This window comes from Acomys minous (assembly GCF_964271855.1).
Source record: "Acomys minous genome assembly, chromosome: 12".
NCBI lineage: Eukaryota > Metazoa > Chordata > Mammalia > Rodentia > Muridae > Acomys > Acomys minous.
This window is the reverse complement of record NC_140493.1, coordinates 96,566,254-96,586,600: the sequence shown is the minus strand read 5'-3', so window position 1 is coordinate 96,586,600 and position 20,347 is coordinate 96,566,254. Positions and strand designations below refer to the sequence as shown.

The following is a 20,347-nucleotide window of genomic DNA, read 5'->3' as shown; positions in this document are numbered from 1 at the left end:
ACTAATTAGAAAATACTTCAGAATATTTTCAACATTGCCCTTTTATGTAATCTACTTTTTACTTCCTGATTCTGTTTTTAAAATGTGTGTGTGTATACAAAGTATATGTCTATCTCCAGTCTTAATGTGGAGCTTAGATCTGCCTTTAACTCAGTCATCTCGCCTTAGTCTTCTGGGGATTGCAGGTGTGTACCACTATGCTTAGCTCAATGTGTTTTGTTTTTTTAAATTCAGCAAAGTTAATATATATTTCCGATAAAGTTTTACTTTTTGTTAATTTACTGATTTTCTAAAATAATACATAATCTCTGGATGACATACTGTTCTTACTCTTTTAACCCTTTTTCCTTTTTTTTTTTTTTTTTTTTTTTGTTTTGTTTTTGTTCTTTGTTTTTGCTTAGTTTTGTTTGTTTTGTTTTTTGAGGCAGGTTTTCTTAGTATATCCCTGTCCTGGAACTCTGTAGACCAGTCTGGCTTTGAACTCAGATCCAGCTGCCTCTGCCTCCTGAGTGCTGGGCTTAAAGGTGTGCGTCACCACTCAGCTGGGCTATTTTTCTTTGGTCTTTGTACTTGAAGATGAAGTAATGTACCTTTATGTTTATGTGTAAGGTTTGTGAGAATAGGAACTAACACTTGAGGAAAATGGACTGGATATTTGAAAGTAGATCTACCTCTTTTACTAGAGATGTGAGGTCTGCTGTACTAGACAAGGCTGAATATATAGAGATGCTTAAAAATAGTTTCCCTTGATGCTAATCAAAAGGTGACTTTTTTCCCTCCTTCGAGACAGGGTCTCTCTGTGTGTATCCTTGGCTGTCCTGGACTTGCTTTGTAGACCAGGTTGGCCTCTAACTCAAAGCCATCCGCTTGCCCCTGCCTCCTGCGTTCTGGGATTAAAGGCGGGCGCCACCATGCCTGGCAGATGATTCATTTTCATTGGAGTGTTTGTTGAGGCAGCTATGCTTTTAGTCAGTGGATACCTGCTTTATTAAGTTTGTTTACTATGTGTCTGACAGGAAACTGTGAGGGAAGGCCAAGTAATTTTTGCCCCCATGCCTGGCTTTCAACATTTTATATATATTGTGCATATGAATACCCTATCTGCATGTGCACCTGTATGCCAGAAGAGGGCACCAGATCACATTATAGATGGCTGTGAGCCACATTGTGGTTGCTGGGAATTGAACTCAGGACGTCTGGAAGAGCAGACAGTGCTCATAACACTGAGCCATCTTTCCAGCTCCAATATTTTTTAAAAGATGTAACAGACAACTGCATTTGAAATACAGTAAATTGTATGGACTTTGTTTACTCAATAAAAAGGCATTCTGCCAGAGGAAAGTGGTTTAGTCTACAACATAGACCCTGTTTCCAAAATTTGAAAGTAAGCATTTGAGCTAGGTGGTGGTGGTGCACACCAGTAATCCCGGCACTCAGGATGCAGAGTCTGAAGCCAGCCTGATCTACAAAGCTAGTCTAGGACAGCCAAGGCTACACAGAGAAACCCTGTCTTCAGACAAACAGAACCAAGAGTTTGAATTGATATGCTTACTGTGTTTAGGATATATTGCGTTGAAAACATCTCTACATTTTTGTCATTTTAAGGTTGCTGTAATCCAGTGTGAAATCTGATTCAGAGGGCTGAAATTACAACTTAGTGGTCAAGCACTTTTGTAGCATCTGCAAAGGCCCTGAGTTTAACTCCAGCACTCTTGACACCTGCATAAACAGCTACAACCAAAACCTAATCAGCCACCCTCAATTAACAGTAACAGAGACATAAATTACCCAAAGAGAGAACTAGGTTTATTGCCTAATCTGGTTACTGAGATACTTACAAGCTTCTGTTGGTTTGGAGTTTTGGAGAGTGTGCTTTTGGGGAGGGAAGAGGAGATAGGGTTCTTTTGCTTCTATCCTGAATGCTGAGATAACAGGTGATTGTTACCATGTCTTAATGGGTTTTGGGGAGCAAGCATAGGTATTCCTGCATGAGAGACAGGTACACACTAGCAGTTTAGCTACATCCCCAGCCCAAAGGAGTGAGTGTCCGTTTCAAGGCTTCATTCCTGGATTTATGTTGTCTTTCTGTTTTGTTTCATGCTTAGTTTTGGGCTTAATTTATGTTACCCTGTTTTATTTGCGCAGTAGCCTCCTGAAACCTGTTTCAACCAGTTACCCCAAAATAAACCTGCCATTGTGCACGTAAAGCACGTTGTATATGCTGTACATTGTAGTTCCTCCTGAAATTGAAGACAAAGAGATGCTGCTGCCAAAAGTGGCCATCAGATTGCTTTGTCATTTTCCTATTCTTTTATTTCCACAGTGAAGGTAGAAAAAAAAAATAATCAGGGAGAGTAAGTTGTCATCTCTAATAAATCCTCTGTTGGGTGGAGGAGGTGATGGTGAATATGAACAAAAGACATTGTAAATTTCTGAAAGAACTGACCACCACACAAATAGCCTGGCTGTAGGACAGAGTATGGCTACTTAAGAGACAGGCAGATCCCTGTCGAGGCCGGCCTGGTCTACAAAACAAGTCTAGGATAGCCACGGCTATACAGAGAAACCCTGTCTCGAAAAACAAAAAACAAAACAACAACAAAACCACCATTGATGCTATTGTGTTTCTTGGTGTTTGGTTTGTATAACATCTTAAACTTAATAACTTCCTTTTCTGTGATCTGTGTGAGCAAAGACACTCCCTCCTAGTTCTCTCCCCTTTTTATTTCTGAATAAGTAGTAGGTAGTGAAATTTGTTGGTGCTTGTAAGATTCAGAAGGAAGTTAAGGGGGTTAAACTGCTACAGATACAGCTACCACACATTTCTGCTACTTTGGCTGGTTTTCATTCTCTAAAGTAGAAGGTACTTGTATTGTGTAGGGCTGTCATATACTTTTTCTGACTGCAAATGTGTGGTACTCTACAGGTGAATAAATTAAGCCTTACTGGAAGGAATTCTTGTGAGTGGAAAATAAAATACCATGAGACAAAGTGGGTCTAGCACATAACAACTTAAGTAAACACTGGGTGATAGAAATGAAATAGGAAGAGATTGTAGCAGAAGGCAGAAAAGGAAGATAATGGATAGTAGAAACAAACTTTGAATTCTGGTCCAGATTTTGATGGCAGCTATTAGGGGGAAGTCAGAGTTGTGGTCTACTGAGGGCAGTCAGTATGGGCCGATGGCACAATGCATGGTGGAAGACAGTTGAAAAGTTACAGGACTTTGATGGCTAGAGGACATTTTGGAGACCAGTGAGATTACTGAGCCAAACCCCTAGTTTCCAAGTGGATCTTTTGAGGTAGTATGTTATGTTTTTTCTTTTAGTCTTCTATGTGCTTAGAGCTGATAGATGTTTTAAAAGCATGTGCTTGCTGCTTATGAAAATATGTTCCTAAGATGGGCATGGGGAACACAGGTCTGTAACTCCAGCATTTGGCAACCATGAGCTTTTCTGGCTAGGTGTGATGGCCATGTGCCTTTAATCCCAGGATTTGGGATTCAGAGGCAGGTGGATCTCTGAGTTCTAGAATAGCCTGGACTATGTAGAATAGTGCTTTTCAACAGCTCGTATTGTGGTGACCCCCACCCCCAGCATAAAATTATTTTTGTTGTTGCTTTATTAACTATAATATTGCTATTGTTAATCATAACGTAAACGAAAATATCTGTGTTTTCCAATGGTCTTAGGCATCTCTTGTGAAAGGGTCATTCAATCCTCAAAGGGCTTGTGAGCCACAGTTGAGAACTACTGATGTAGAAGGACCCTGTCTCAAAAAAAGAAAGTGTTTGTTTTGTTGTCACTCCCCCCCCCAATGTTTTTGTTTGTTTTTTTCTCGCAAATTAGTTACAAGAGCTTGAGAGGTATTAAGGAACATGGAAGAGTATCCTGATAGGTTTTCTGTCGTTTCAGAGCCAGTGCCAGAGTTAGGCTTATAATTGGCATCTGATGTTTTATTTTTGTTGGCTAGACCTTGTTTTTTTTTCCTCCAAGCATCAGCAAACCTGATAGATGAAGTAGAGGTTGGGGTTTTTTGTTTGTTTTTAGCATTTGTGAAATCATTCCTGAAGAGAAAATAGCATAGTAGAAGGGATTATTTTTGCTTTGTTTTGTTTTTTAGACAGGGTTTCTCTGTGTAGCCTTGCCTGTCCTGGACTCATTTGTAGACCAGGCTGGCTTTGAACTCACAGAGATCTACCTACCTGCTTCTGCCTCCCTGAGTGCAGGGGTTACAGGTGTTCTAACTTAACAACTTACATTGCACCTTTTTCATTGCTGCTAACTTGTTTTGTAATTATTAGAGCAGACATACCTGTTTGGGAAAGGCTGTCTTCATTGTTAGACAGAGATATGCCTTGCACTTTCTTGTGTATGCTGAAGAGCCAGGTTACTTACTTAACCTGCAGCACTTACATGTCAGTAGGGAGTCAGCCTGAGCCTCAGGGAGTCAGTCTCAGAGCTGAGTAGGCCTCTTGTTTCTCTCTTGAGACAGCCAGCCAGGTGCTCAGTATGTGTGCTTATAGTAACTATTTTGTGTGTGTGTGTGTGTTCACCTGCAGAAGTGAAATATCTGAGTGTAAGATTATGCTGTTTTGAGTGGTTGAAGAGGGTGGGTTACAGTAAGAATAAAGACAAAGATCTTTACCAGATGAGTATTCTTTTCACTTTAGTGAAGTTGCTTGTTGGGGGAAGAAAAATTTTCCTAATGAAAACTCTCTCAAAAAAGCAAAATAGTAAGTTTTCTTTGGGCTTGTGTTTATCTATTTATTGACGAGTACATATTGTTGTTGTTGTTTGGTTTTGGAGACAGGGTTTCTCTGTGTAGTCTTGGCTGCCCTAGACTTGATTTGTAGGCCGATCTGCCTGTCTTTGCCTTCTGAGTGCTGGAATTAAGGGCTTGCGCCACCACCACCCCACTGACAAGTATATATTGTAATATTTTAAAACTGGGGGTTTGTGAGCGTTACCTGCAGATAACAGAACAGGGTATTGGACCCTCAGGATGTGGCAATCCTGATGTGCTTGCTGGGCATGGAATGTGGGTCCTCTGCAACAGCAGTGATCACCAAATGCTGAGCTTTCTCCTCTAGCTTCTCTCCCCCCTCTGTTTTTTTTTGTTTGTTTGTTTGTTTTGTTTTGTTTACTTCTTTTTGTTTTTGCAATAGGGTTTCTGCATGTAGCTCTGGCTGTTCTGGAAATTTTTATGTAGAGCAAGCTGGCCTCAAAACTCAGTTTCTGTTTCTGCTGGTAAAAGAGGTGTGGGCTACCAACTCCAGATTTACCCCCTTTTTTTGGTTTTTCGAGACAGGGTTTCTCTGTATAGCCTTAGCTGTCCTGGACTCACTTTGTAGACCAGGCTGGCCTCGAACTCACAGCGATCCTCCTCCCTTTGCTTCCCGAGTGCTGGAATTAAAGGCATACACAGGCCACATTCAGCTGATTTACCCTCATTTTAAATAAGTTTTTCCCCCCAGAGAAAATTTTTAAGAGATTTATTTATTACGTATACAGTGTTCTGCCTCCATGTAACACCTGTACTCCAGAGAGGGCACCAGATCTCATTGAGATGGTTGTGAGTTACCAAGTGGTTGCTGAGAATTGAACTCAGGAGCCTTGGAAGAGCAGCCAATGCTCTTCAGCCTCTTGAGCCATCTCTCCAGACCCATTAATTATTTTTCAAAAGTCTAATAGACACCTAGGGCCCTTAGGCTTGATTCCCTAATAAGAAACACACACACACACACACACACACACACACCTGAGGCATTGTAAAATTGATCTATGTAGAACAAGTAAGATATATAAAGCCATCATATGTGTCCATATCAACACAGTTTATGGGCTGCTTTTTAGTTGTATGTGACTCATTTGCCTTTTATACATTTTTAGAGTTGGGGTGAAAAGCGTGATGTCCTTCCGCATCTGGGGCTTACATAGCTTTCCAGCGAGCTGATTTTATTTTTATTATTTATTTATTTATTTATTTTTTTTAAACTGGCACTCTCCCAAGGAGATTTTTCTTTCCCAAGAAGTGTTCTTTCAGCACATCCTGTATGTAGTGGATTTTGCAAGAGCCTTATTCAGAAAGTTGGGGTGACAGGCCTATATAAACTGAAAACAGAATGAATCCTGCTTAGGGTTCATTTGTTTCTGCCCAAGTATATATGAAATTCCTATGCAAATACATTCAGGCATTCAAGGAAATAATTTGGTTGGGAAGGGTAGGTAGAAAGGCTAATTTTGTATTAAAATTTTTTGCTTAGTGTTGTGTATGATTGTTCTCCATAATAAAGAATACTTAAGACTTTGTTGTAAATGGTAACCTGTTAGGAAGTGGGTCCTGCATTCTAAAGTCCAGAGATACAATGTCTCTTAGACATTTTTAAGGTAAGTGTGTATGTATATATTATGTATATGGTTTTACATGTTTGTTTTGATTTTGATACAGTGTATCTGTGGCTGTTTGTCCTAGAATGAGGAATAAAGGTGTGTGCCACTGTACCTGGCCCTATCGTTTATATATTTTCTAAAAAATTTTATTTATATGAATGAATGTTTTCCCTGGTTGTATGTATGTATGTACCACACATATGCCTGTGGAGGCCAGAAGAGCGTGTCTGGTATTATAGATGGTTGTGACCTGCCATGTAGAAGTGCTGGGAATTGGACCTGGATCTTCTGGCAGAGCAGCACATACTCCTAACCACTGAGCTTTCTCTATAGTCCCTTTGTAATTTTATGTTTTATTAAATATGAGGGTTATTTCCATAAATGTCTAAAGCACTTAGGCATTTAGATTATTTAATTTTTCCAGCTGAAAACAATGAAGCTTGGCTAGATTGTTAAATTATTTAATTTTTCTATGATTTGCTCTAAATACACAGTTCATTGATCAAAAATTCTTCTACCTCTGCCTTCAAGTGCTTGGAATACATTTGTGTGCCACCACACCTAGCTCTGTTTTCTCTTTATTTCTTTTTTCTTCTTGGTTTGTTTGTTTGTTTGTTTTTCGAGACAAGGTTTCTCTGTGTAGACCAGGCTGGCCTCAAACCCATAGCCTCTGCCTCCCAAGTGCTGGGATCAAAGGCATAAGATACCACGCCCAGCTCTACCAGTTCAGTTATCCATATTAACCTTGCCCCAAAAGGGCAAGGAAACACTGGGAAGTAAGGAATGATGGAAATACGCAATGGAAAATTTGATTCTTGTCTTCATTGAGTCTTTTGGTTTTATTAATTTTTATCACCTCCAACATAGTAGAGGGAAAGGGAGCATTGGACAGACATTGTGTGTTGACCACTAGGTACATGTTATGGGCATTTTATATAATGAGGTTTTTTGAGACGATCTCTATGCAGCCCTGGTTCTTTTGAAATTCTGTGTGTAGGCCAGGCTAGCCTTGAATTCCCAGATACACCTGCCTATTCCTCTTGAATGCTGGGATTAAAGGTGTGCACTATTACACCCTGTAGGAATTATATAGTATGGGCAATAAGTATTGGAGTCTTGAAGGTACAGGAATGGTTACTTTGGTCCAAGATGAAAAAGCCTGGAACAGAAACTATCTCTGACATTGGTGTTGTACAAAAATCAACAGCCATATTGGTCTAGAAATGTCAATCTTAATTTCCTCCCATTTGTACATGAGTAGCAGCTGTTGTTAATTGTGTATGGTTTCACCTATGTATATCTTACTATAAAAACTAAAAAAAGTAGTTTCTAAAATAGAAAGCAGATTTAGTTTTCAAAGATAATATAATACAAAATAAGAGGGACACACTCACTTAAATGCCATTAAAGTATTTCAATTTTAGAAACATTTTCTTTGGGTAAAATTTTTTGTTGAGTATAAAGTGTTATGGGAAATACAGATGACTCAGAATTTTTCTGAGTCATTTACATAGGTCACTGAAGTAACTAATTACAAAGCAGTCATTGTCACAAAAAAAGAAATAATACGTTGTGAGAGTGTCTTGCAAAAGCAGAAGCTGGTGCATAAGTATTATTTAGTTCTCGACTGAGAGCTCAGGAAGCAAGGGGTGACGGTGGAAGAAAAGAAACGGCCTGTTCACAAGTTTGCAGAAAGGGGGTGGAGTGGCTTACAGTTAGGCAGTGTAGTGGAATAGAAGAAAAGAGATAAGACAGGTTAAAACCTAAACGAGTGTTTAGCTTTCCTTATGAGATAGGAGTTTTTGATCAGAAATCATTTGGTTGAGGTGGTGGGATGGCTGACGATTTGCTTGGTTCAATCCTTGGGGACCCATATGGTGGTAGGAGAGATACATAGTTTTAAGTTGTTCTCTGACCTTCACATATGCCTTGCTATATGGTTCCAACATGAAATAAGTAATATAATTACTTATATTGAGTTAGCAGAATTAACTCTGCAGTGCAAGTGCAGCTAACCAAGGCTACTTTTTGTTTGTTTTGGAAAATGGAGCTTTATTAGAGCACAGTTATGCAATATTGCTTCCATTTATTTATTGTTGGGGGTATTTTATATTTATGGTTGTGAGCCTAGCCTTTAACGGCTGAGCCATCTCTCCAGCCCTTGGGGGTATTTTAGACAGATGATTAGGTATATTAGTTGCCTGCGGGGGTGGGGGGGGTGGGTGGGCCCTCCTTTGAAAAGAAAAACCTGACAAGCAATTTAAGGGAAGAAGTGTCAGTTTTCAGTTTGAGGGAGTAGTCTATAATGGATAAGAAGTCCTGGCAGCAGGGCACTGAGATGGTTAGTCACATTGTATCCACCTCCAAGAAGCAGGGGAGCATGGATATTTATATCCATCTGCTTTCTTAGTTCAGTCTGTGGCCTTAGCTGTGTGGTGCCACCCACGTGAGGAGCTCTTCCCACCTCAGTTAACCTAATCAAAATTTCTCTTAGATGTTTCTGGAGCCTTGTCTCCTAGGTGATTTTTATATCCTGTCGAGTTGACAACATTAAGAGTTACGTTAGGCGATGGTTATAGGTGTGAATATATGAGGATATAAAATATTTTAATTGTAATCCTTGAAATGTGACACTTGTCCTAGTAAAATTGAAAAGAATGTTAGTTGAGGCTGGAGAGATGATTAAGTGGTTAAGAGCCTTCTGTTGTTCTTGCCGAGGATCTGGCCTAATAGTGACCAACAGCCATCTGTAACTAGTTTCAGGGTATTGAATGCCTTCCTAAGATCTCCTTGGGCACCAGGCACACATGATATACACACATACATATAGTCAAAGCACCCATGCACATAAAAATTTGTTTAAAAGGATGTTGATTTATGCCCTTTAGATTTTGTGTGTTTTCTTTATTTTGAGACATTTGGGAGGGGGCAGAACGATGTAACATACTTCTTAGTTCATTGGTATTTTCCTACTTTGTCTTGATCAATGAAGAGAAAAGAACCCTGGGCAACAGCTTGGGCAGCTAGTCACTTTATGACCTAGATTAAGCTATGCCACACCTTAAATTTCATTCATTCATTTTGAGGAGGAGCTGTCCGAGAACTCACTATGTAGAAGGTTAGCCTCAGACTGACAGAGCCCACTTGCCACTGCCTTCCATTAAAGCACCACTCCCCCCAGTGCCACACCTCTTAATTGAAAATATCTTGCCTGTGCAAATAGACCCGATGTGTGGCTTGACAGCTTAGGTTATTAACTGTGGTGTTTAAGAGGATCAGATAGTTTTGAAAACTAAAGGTTATTCAAATATGCTGTGGAGAAAGTATGGAGAAAGTGAATAAATACTATATAAAATTAGTGTGTAGATGAAAGTGAAGAGCTAATTAACAATATTCTTTAGGAAGATGGTTTTTCTGTTTAGCTCTCTTCAAAGTTTTTTTAAAAGTATGTATGTGTGTGTATATATATTTGTTACACATTTGGAGGCTAGAGGTTGACGACTTTTTTTTTGTTTTGTTTTTCCCATTGAAGTTGGAGTTCAGTGATTGGCTAGGAAGTCTGGCTAGCTCATGAGGCCCGGGGAACCTCCAGTGTGCACCTTCCCCTCCCTCGTATTACAGGCATGAGCTCTGCAGTGCCTAGCTTTTTACATGTGCTGGGGATTCTGAAATCATCATGCTTCCCTTGCAGACACTTGACTGATTGAGCCATCTTCCTAGAGCCCTCTTTCAAAACTCTAGACAGAAAAATTGAGGAATTTACTAGCATTTCCAGATACTGCATTAACAAATTGATTATGGTAGAAAATAAAGTGTGGTGCTTGAGAAACAGTTCCACGGGTAAGAGCACTTTCTACTCTTGCAGAAGACCTGGGTTTAGTTTCAGAGAACCCAACATACTCAAATGATTTCCTCAGGTACTAGGTATGAATGTGGCCCTAACCCTTCATCAGGAACTATTGAATATTGGTGGAGGGGGCAGTCATTATCTTTAATTTTGTGCGCACTGGTTGATCTCAGCAGAAACATACATTATTTATAAACCCTATAGACTGTCACTATGTATTTGTAGTTGGTTATTTTGTTTGTTAGATTTTAAGCAGGATCTTGAGCTATAGCTGAGACAGATTGGGAAATTGAGGTTGTTCTGCCTCCATTTTTGTATTTGTCTCATTTTGCTTAGTTTTCCATTGGTCCATCATCTATAAGAAGGTAGATGTGGGAAAGTTTTGCTTGGTAATCTAAAGAAACTTGACAACTTCATGTACGTTTTAATTTAGCTATGGGAACAGTGATCTATCTGTAAAAGGGCCAGGAAGTGATTTTGATCATAAAAACTCTTTTCCACACCCCAGTATAGAAAACATCTGGCATACACAGTACCATCACTTAGCTGCATCCTCAGGCTGATAATTTGATTTACAACAGAGCAAAATAACATCCTGCAAACTATCAACTTTTGTGGGGGACACTATGGTATAGCAAATGGTAAAATCGTAATAACAAAGAGCTATCATTATAATTGTATTATCAGTTTTTAGTGTCTATGTTGAAAATTACCTGTTCTTACTTCAAACCGGTTGTTTCCACCAGCTCAGTGGAACAGTTGAGACCCTTCAGAGACTGTGTTAGAAGACTTTGGCCTTCACAGTGTCCACACTTTATCCAGTGACTGCAGATGTGCAGTGTTCAGGAAGAAAATTCATTTTATTACCTCTAAGAATTTCAGTTTAGTGTTGCTGAAATATTTTCTACTGTTTGAACGCTCTTCTGTTGGATAACTTCTGAGTTTAAGAGTGGCTATTCCAGCTGGGAACAGTGGCCCATGAAGAGATTTATTAATTTTTTAAAACTTCATATATGCATATGATGTTTTTATCTTATTGACCTCCCTACTCTCTCCCCAACTATTTCCAGATCTACCTCCACCCCTAAATGTGATTGTTTCTTACCTCAAGACCTCTACTGGGGTTAAATAATATTTGTTGAACTTTGTATACATTAACATTTGGTAATATAAAGAGAATTTTAGTTCAGAAAACAAGAAAAACCTTTTCTCACTTAGAGTCAAGTCTTGTTAAGAGAACTGTAGGTATGTTAGTAGCTACATGCATTGTCTAGTTTATAAATGTGAAGCAGTTAGTGATCTTGAAGTACTGTGAACTTTTTTATTTTTCTATTTTTTCGAGACACGGTTTCTCTGTGTGTCCCTGTGTGTCCTGGACTCACCTTGAGAACCAGACTGGCTTTGATCTGCCTGCACCTATCTCCTGAATGCTGGGATTAAAGGCATGTGCTACCATGTCCTGCTGAAGTACTATGAATTTTTAGGAATTCTTAACATTGAACTCAGACTTAAACTTGGCAACAAGCACCCTTACCTCATGAGCCACCTCACCACCCCCTTTGTGGTCTACCTGGCTAGGTTATTATTTCATTGAACGCTTGTACATCAAAAAGGTGTTGAGTCATTGTTGGTTAGGAAGATAGGTATGTTGCTAGTGTTCAGTGATGTTGAGTCACTGTAAGAAAATAGTGAGGTATGTTAGTGACCTGGGTTTTTTATTTAACTTCATGTCCCAGAGCCACAAACACTAGGCATCCCTGAGCTCCAAAATTACATATTTTGAGCAATTAATGTGTTCTAACCTTTTCATCTAGATACTAATCTATATGGTATTAAGCAAATGTTTTCTTTTTTTTAACAACAACAACAACAACAAAAAAGCATAGATAAAACAATTTGAACTTTTTACTCTATTTTAAGTAATCATCAAAATACCATAGTAATGGGGCTGGAGAGATGACTTGAGTTAAGAGTATAAACTTTTCATGTGTGTGAATGCTTTTCCTGCATGTATGTCTACACACCACATGCATGGGGTGTTAGGAGAAGTCAGGAGTCAGAACCCCTGGAACTGGAGTTACACCCAATTGTTAGATGCATTTGGGTGCTTGGTTTATATGTGTATGTACCACACATATGCATTGTCCTCAGAGACTGCAAAGGGCATCGGATCCTTCTGGAACATGAATTAAAGAATGTTAGCTCCTCCATAGTGCTGGGAATCAACCAGGTCCTCAGAAAGAGCACTCAGTGTAATGCTTATAACCAAACTGAGCCACCAGCAGCTCCAACAGCAAGATTTTCATTCCCTTACTGGTTCAGATCATTTCAGTGAAAGAATTTATACTGTGATACTCAGTATGTCTGGTGTTTGGACAATAGAAATATTTTAAAAGGATTATGTACATGAGACTGGGAACTAAGATGTATAGGCACTATCTAGTTCACTACCCTCTGTAGCCCATATTGTAAGTTACCAGATACTAACTTTAAACAAAACAAAAAAAGCAAAAATGAAACCAGCACAATTTGCTGAGTTTATTCATTTGGGGTGTATGTGTGTGAACATGTCATGGTATGCATGTGGGCAGCATATAGGATGACTTGTGGGATTTGATGTTCTTCTTCCCCTCACCCACACCCCTGTGTGAGTCCCAGGGATTGAACTTAGATTGTCAGTTTGGCGAGCACCTTTGCTTTCTGAGTTACCTTACTGACCCCCAGTCCATTTTTTGATACAGTTGTAGAGAGTCAGAATTTAAAAAAAAAAAAAAAAAAAAAAAGATCCTATTCATTTAGAGGCAAAATAGCCTAAAACTCTACTGGATTACAGGCATGCACCATCCCATCAGGTTATTATTATTATTTTTTGTGATATAATTAATATTTTTGTATTATTATAAATAAATAAAATAGGGGCCAGCAAGGTGGCTCAATGGGTAAAGGCATTTATTCCAAACCTGGTGGCGTGGGTGTGATTTCCCCAGGACCCACATGGAGGAGATCCAATTCCTGCAAACAAATTGTCCCAACTATCTAGTTCTAGAAGATTTTCACTATTTGTAAATAAATACTGTATTCCAGTAAGCAAAAACATTGTTCTTCCTCATTTCCCTGGGGTTATGACTTACTTATATAGAGTTGCTTCTAGACATTTCACACAAATGGAATCATGATATTTTCTTTGAGTGCCTAGCTATTTTCATTTTTCATAATTCTTTTAACAGTTATGGATACTAACTTTAAACAAAACAAAAAAAGCAAAAAGGAAACCTGTCTAATATTGCCTATAATAGTACTTAGTTATTTAATGCCTTTTGTGTGTATGATTTGCAACAGGGTCTCACTGCGTAGCCTTGGCTGGAACTCACTGGGCAGCCAGTCTGGCCTCAGTCATAGGGCTCTACCTGCCCCTGCCTCCTGCATGCTGGAATTAAAGGGATACGCCATCACATCCAGCAGTGTCCCAATGTGTGGTTCTGCCACATTTTGTTTGTTCATCTTTTAATGTGCTTTGGGTTATTTCTACCATTAGCTATGAAGACTCATGTTCAGGTTTCTGTGGGCGAACCTGTGCTTTCAGCTATGCATGTACCTAGGAGTACAATTACTGGGTCATAGAATAACTTACTTTTTTGAAGTAGACTGTTTTCTGAAACTGTTCTATCATTTTACATTTTTATTAGCTGTGAATAAGGATTCCAGTCTCTACACACTCTTTTCCACTGGGTATTCGCAGTCTTCCATGCTAGTGGCTAGCTTGGGTTTTAGGTTCTCTGATGACAAATGGTATTAATAATCTTTTTAAGTACTTACTGGTTATTTATATATTCATAGAGAAATATCCATATAGTTAACCATTTTTGTTTTATTTTAATTTGTGTATATATGATGTGTGTGAGTACATGTGCCCTGATTGCTGACCTTGCTCAGGAAGTGCTTTCCTGCTGATCTGTCTCACTGGCTCTGGTACTGTAGTGTGTATTGTTGGTTTTCTCTTTATTATTACAAGCTTGCTGTACCACTGAATGTGGTATACATTGGTTGTGTCCTTGCACATTTTATGTGTACTGTGTCTTTGGATTGCATTAAAAGACCACATTGAGTGATTGCCTTATTCCATCCAGGTTTCTGTAAGTACAGAGTAGGATGTTTAGACCAAAATGAGCTCATCATATATCAATACCTTACTCTAGTTCTGTTTTTCCTTCTAGTTTTTGTGTCATAGTATAAGAAATTTTTGCCTAACTTATGGTCATGAGGAATTTGTGCTTCAATTTATTTTATTTATATAGGGCAAAGGCGATTCATTTTTGAGTTTGTTGTATGTGTATTAAAAATATTTCCTTGTACAAATATTTCACAGATTAGAAATGTTAGTCTAATTGTTCAGGCTTAAGTTTTAAATTTTGGGGTGGGGTGTGTGTGTATATGTGTATGATTTATTCATTTATTATTTATACAGTATTCTGCCTGCACGTGTGCCTGGATGCTAGAAGAGGACACCAGGTCTCATTATAGGTAGTTGTGAACCACAATGTGGTTTCTGGGAATTGAACTTAGGATCTTTTGGAAGAGCAGTCAGTGGTCTCTGAGCCATCTCTCCAGCCTGGGAGCTATATATTTGAAGGACTCCTTTATCAACAGAACTGCCTATATCCTCAGACTATCTCAAAGTGGTGAAATGATGATTGTTGTGTTACTCTTTTAAACTGTATTGTAGAATCTTGTGTGTGTGTGTGTGTGTGTGTGTGGTCAATTCAAGACCCTACCTCTTGGTTAAGTTGATTTACTCAAGTTGTGATGGGAGATTTTTACCTGAATGCTATTTAAAATTTGAGCTTATTTTTTATTGTGTTTCTAAGAATCATTTCCATTGGAGAGTTGGTTCCCAGAGATAAAGGAATGCTGTTGTATACAGATCAGGCAAAAAGGAATGAAACTCCCAGTGCCGATTCTTGGTGTTCTGTTTTAGTTTTCCAGTGGTGGGGAGTGTGCATGAGCAGAGGTAAGAGGACAGCTCTGTGGAGTTGGTTCTCTTGTCCCTTTGGGGATCAGGCTCAGGTTGTCAGGCTTGTGTGCTGTGCTTTTCACCCACTGAGCCGTCTCAGCAGCCAGGAATTATGCTTGCATATACGTTAAACATGTACACATTTTTACATGTGGAAAAAATACATACTAGATACATGGCTTAGAATGGTTGCACAGCTTACTTACTAATTTGCTAAAACCAAGAACTAGAATCTGGTTTGTATTGCTTCAAAGCCAGGATTTCTCTGCAATTCCTTTAACAGTGAGCAATTCATTGAGTGGTTGGGGTGTGCACCTGTGGAATGAGTGTGAGTGGTTGGGGTGTGCACCTGTGGAATGAGTGTGAGTGGTTGGGGTGTGCACCTGTGGAATGAGTGTGAGTGGCATAATAGGTAAAAGTGGTGGACAGATTAATATTGTAAACTGTAAAAGGAGTAATTTTGACTTGAGGGAATTAGGAATTTTTAATTTAATGAGAACAATTATTTTGCTTGGTATGACATGTAAAACATTAAGCATTTATATATTTCTTTGCTTGTGAACGCTCTAGGTAATACCTAATGCAATGTAAGTAGTTATCTTACTTGTAAGTAGTTAGGCTGCATTACTTGGGCGGTAATGACAAAGAATGTTTTGTGTTCAGCACACTGATGATTTCTTTTTCTCTGGACTTTTTATTTTGTTTTGTTTTTCGAGACAGGATTTCTCTTTGTAGCCTGGACTTGCTTTGTAGACCAGGCTGGCCTTGAACTCACAATTGCCTACCTGCCTCTGCCTCCCAAATTCTGGGATTACAGGCGTGCACCACCACACCCAGCTCCGTGTGTGTGTGTGTGTGTGTGTGTGTGTGTGTGTGTGTGTGTGTGTGTGTGTCTGTGTGTGTGTGTGTCTGTGTCTGTGTGTGTGTCTGTGTGTGTAAAGGGGTTCTCTGTGTAGCCTTGGCTGCTCTGGACTTGCTTTGTAGACAGGCAGGCCTTGAAGTCACAGAGATTTGCCTGCCTCTGCCTCCCCGAGTGCTGGAATTACAGGCTTGGGACCCCATGGCAGGCCATTTTATTTAGTTTTGCCTTAAAAACAAAAACAGAAAGTCAGACAGTTGTATTAAGAGTTAAGGTAAAACAACTGGGTATGGTGGCAGGGAGGCAGAAGTAGGACAATTGCTGTGAATTTGAGGCCAGCCTGGTCTACAAAGCAAATACAGGGCAGCCAAGGCTACAAAGAAAAGCCCTGCCTGAAAAACAAACAAATAAATAAATATCCGGCTTCCAAGACAGGCAAAAGAAAGAAAACTTATCACTAAGTAGTGTTTTGACTATTTGAGAGTACTGGTGTCAGGGAGGGAGATTAATTAGTTAAAAAAAAAACAATAAGCAAAAACCAAAGAGGAGGAAAGTCAAATGTAGTGTGCCTCTGTGAAAGTTAGATGATTCTGAGTGGAAGACCAGCCTGACTTGTAGTGAGGTCCTGTCTTAATGTCCAGAAGAATTTTGGGGGTGAGGGCAATAGAAAGACAGCAGGGCGGGGGGGGGGGGGAGAATGAGGGGATCTACTTACTCTTTTTCTTATCTGTTACCATTGAGGAATATTTTTTTTTAACTCTTCATTTCTTGAGTGGGGGGCACACATGTGGAAGTTATTTTTTCACCTTCTTGTGGATTCTAGAGGTGGAACTCTGGTTATCACATTTGCAGAACAAATGCTTTTTCTTGCTCAATCTAGCCAATACAAGAAATAATTTTCAGTGTGAATGTTGACAATGTCAGGTGTTCCTTTCTGTTGATCATGTCAGTCCTGAGCGTTGACAGGGGAAGACACTGACTTTACCAGAAAGGAGAGGAGAAAATTGATTCTTTTCTCTGCTACCAGGAATAGTGAAACTATGGATAGGTAAGCCATGTGATAAAGTGAAAATAACTTTGCCAATTTTCAGGAAAAATAACACTTTCAATTAAAGAAAGTCTCATCAGCCTAATTTGCAGTAGAAAGTATGTAGATTATGTGCTGTAGGTGCTTATATAATCATTTGTGTGGTGTGTAAGACATTGGGTTCCAAGATCTGGAGGGATAGCTCAGTGCTTAAAAGTACTTCCTGTTTTACAGAGGGCTGAGGTTTTGTTCGTCACCTCTTTCTGTGTTCAAGGACTTGACTGTGTCAAACAAGGCCCCTGTATTTCTGATGGTCAGAAACCTTTCTATAAGACAGGTGTTCGGGCCATCTGTGCGTGTCCTTCCTCATATCCTGTGTCTGTTCCACTGATGAATGTTGTCAACTCTTCTCTTCAGATTACATTCTGAATTCAAATGGCATGCTATAGTTTGGCTTCTATCACCCTAGTTTCATCTTTAACCTGGGTACCCTTAGCCTTCTACATCTCCCTGATGTTCTTGATCATCTCCAGTGTGTTCTCCAACAGCGTTCACATGATATCAAAATGTAAACGATAATATACTGTTCTCCTGCTTAAATTTCCTTCCTGTCACAATCTAAAATTCTGGTTCTACCAAGTACCTACAGCATCCGGCTCTGCTCTTCACCATCTCACCTTTTGTCATTGTCTCCCTGGGCTCCATCTTCTCAATAGGCTGAGTGTATCCCTCTCTATTGATTTGGAGTTCTCTCTGCTTAAAAAGCTTTGGTCCAAATCTACTGTCATCTTGATTCAATTCTTCACCCTTATTCAGGTTTCTACCACTTTCAGTTGAAAAGGGGAAAAAAGGGGCCTTGATATCTAGCTTTAAAAGACAAAGCTCATTCTCTATTACCCATTTTGTTTACCCTTGCAGCACTCAATAACCAAATGATTTTTAAGCCCAGTGCAGTGGTGCATGCCTGTAATCCCAGCACTTGGGGAGACAGAGATAGAAGCAGGTGGATCTCTGTGAGTAAGCTAGCCTGGTCTACAAAGCAAGTCCAGGACAGCCAAAGCTACACAGAGAAACCCTGTCAAAAGCCCCCCCCCCCAAAAAAAGGGTAAAAATAAGAACCACTTTTCAATGTATTCATACACAGCTTGGGCCTTTTTGGTTTCTCTTCTTATCTTGGTTGTAGATCTCTTGTTACTGGGTTTGCCTTGTTCACCACCCCATCAAAAGTACTTTGAAACATAACATGTATCCAAAAAGTGTTTTGATTTACTGGTTAAAATTGTAGTTACTGTGAGCATAGCAGAGCCCAAACGAAGGATCCTGAAAGAAGACCTAGTAATGACCTTTATTTTGGCCAAAGCATATACACAAGGGAGAAAGTTGAGTGTGTTTCCTAAAGATCCTAATATAAGCAGGAACCAGAGCAAATAGGAACTTTGTGGGCCATGTAAAGACTCCGAAAGGAGGGTTTGAGGTTTCTCTGAAGCAGTTGCTGTGTCCTGGTTCACCATGTATTCTTTACAGGCAGCTAACTGGCTTGGGAAGTGTATTATAGTAGTTGAGAATTGACAGAGAATGGTATGTTCAGTTACTACTAGCCTTTGACTTTTTAAAAGACTTTGTTGTCGTTTTGAAGGTAATATTTTTCCAAGCCATTTTGTGTTTTTCTGTTTTCTTTTCCTCCCACTTTGAACCATGGAGTCTATTTCCGTTTTTAGGAAAGACAGATTCTTAATAGAATGCAGTTAGGTTTCTATTCAGAAAACTTCTGAGTTGTGATTAGGTACCTGTCCTTAGTGTAATGGTGAGGGGTGAACATGACCTTTTGAACTCACTTGCAAGAAAATGGTGGTATTTTGTAGAGGATGCTTTGTTTAAATATATTTGTGTGCTTCCATAATGCTGCCACATTGATCTCTGAATAGGTCCACTTAAATAGACTGACTAGAGGTAGTTACAAATTAACTCAAGTAAAAGTGTTTGCTGCACAATATTGGTGACCTAAGTTCAATTCCTGAATCCCACGGCATAGAGAACCAGACAGTTGTCATCTGACCTTCACATGTACACTCACACTCTCATACACACCACACCCACACAACAGTAAATTAAAAATTAAGATATGTTAACTGAAATTCCTGTAGAGTTTTGTTCTCTTAGCATCACAATTCATTTTGTTAGAATATATAGCCAGACACATTTTCACCTTTTTTCACTATTCATCAAAGCAACTAAATACTCAGGGTAGAGTATGCAGCTGTTCTGTAAAGGATTGTGGAAGAGTAAAGTTGAGAAATTAAAAGGTATTCTAAGATTTTAACCTCCCTTTTATTTGCTCTGATAGCCTACTGTGATAGCATTCCTTGATATTATTCAGAATCCAGTTCATATTGAACGTATTTTAGCATGTAGACTGTCAGTTATACCTGAGCCTGAATTCCTGTATGCACAGACTAGGTGTGTATTTATTGAGATAATTCCATTTCTAATAGTAAGTATCCTTAAAATGTTATATTTACTTTGTTAGGTCGTTAGAAAGAAAATACTGTATGTCAAGTACCAGACTCTTCAGGCTTTGAGTAAGTAGTAGCTACTTTTAGTATTACTAACACCAATGTGAAATGTATTCCTCTCTTAACTATCATTGCAGGGTTTTAAAGCCCGAGAACTGAACTGAAATGGATAGTAGTGATAAATTCTTATCACTGAAGTCTATATAGATCTGAAATGTTTGCAATGTTGAAACTATTGTTTTAGCCACGTTGTTGTTATTGTTGTTGTTTTCAGCCAGGCCTCTTGTGTATTTCTGGCATGGCCTCAAACTCATGCTCTTCGTAAGTGTGTTTCTGTGTTCAGGTTTGTGGTTGGTTGGTTTTTGCTTGACTAGGTTTTGGGGGGTTAGGGGGTGGAGGTTGTTGTTTTGGTCGTCTTAACTTTTTGGGAAAAAATACGTGCATTTAGTTGTTATGACTGACTGCCATGGAGCATATGAAAATGTCAGAGGATGGCTTGTATGAGTGTGTTCTTATCTCTGTTTACCATGTGGGTTCTGGAGCTCAAGCTCAGATCTTCTGGCTTTTTGGTTTGGTTTGGTTTGGTTTGGTTTGGTTTTTCGAGAGAGGGTTTGTTTCTCTGTGTATCCTTGGCTGTCCTAGACTCACTTTGTAGACCAAGCTGGCCTCAAACTGACATTGATCCACCTGCCTCTGCC

At 39.3% G+C, this 20,347-nt stretch overlaps 1 protein-coding gene and 1 long non-coding RNA gene across 16 annotated transcripts in view; both read left to right on the top strand.

Annotated features, from left to right (window-relative positions):
* Positions 1–20,347, top strand: part of KANSL1 (KAT8 regulatory NSL complex subunit 1) — a 122,191-nt gene that overhangs the window by 45,798 nt on the left and 56,046 nt on the right. The gene's annotated exons all lie outside the window — the stretch shown is intronic.
* LOC311579460 lies at positions 113–8,117 on the top strand. The gene is made up of 2 exons (XR_014773159.1): positions 113–4,851; positions 5,359–8,117. It is a non-coding gene; the product is annotated as an uncharacterized lncRNA (long non-coding RNA).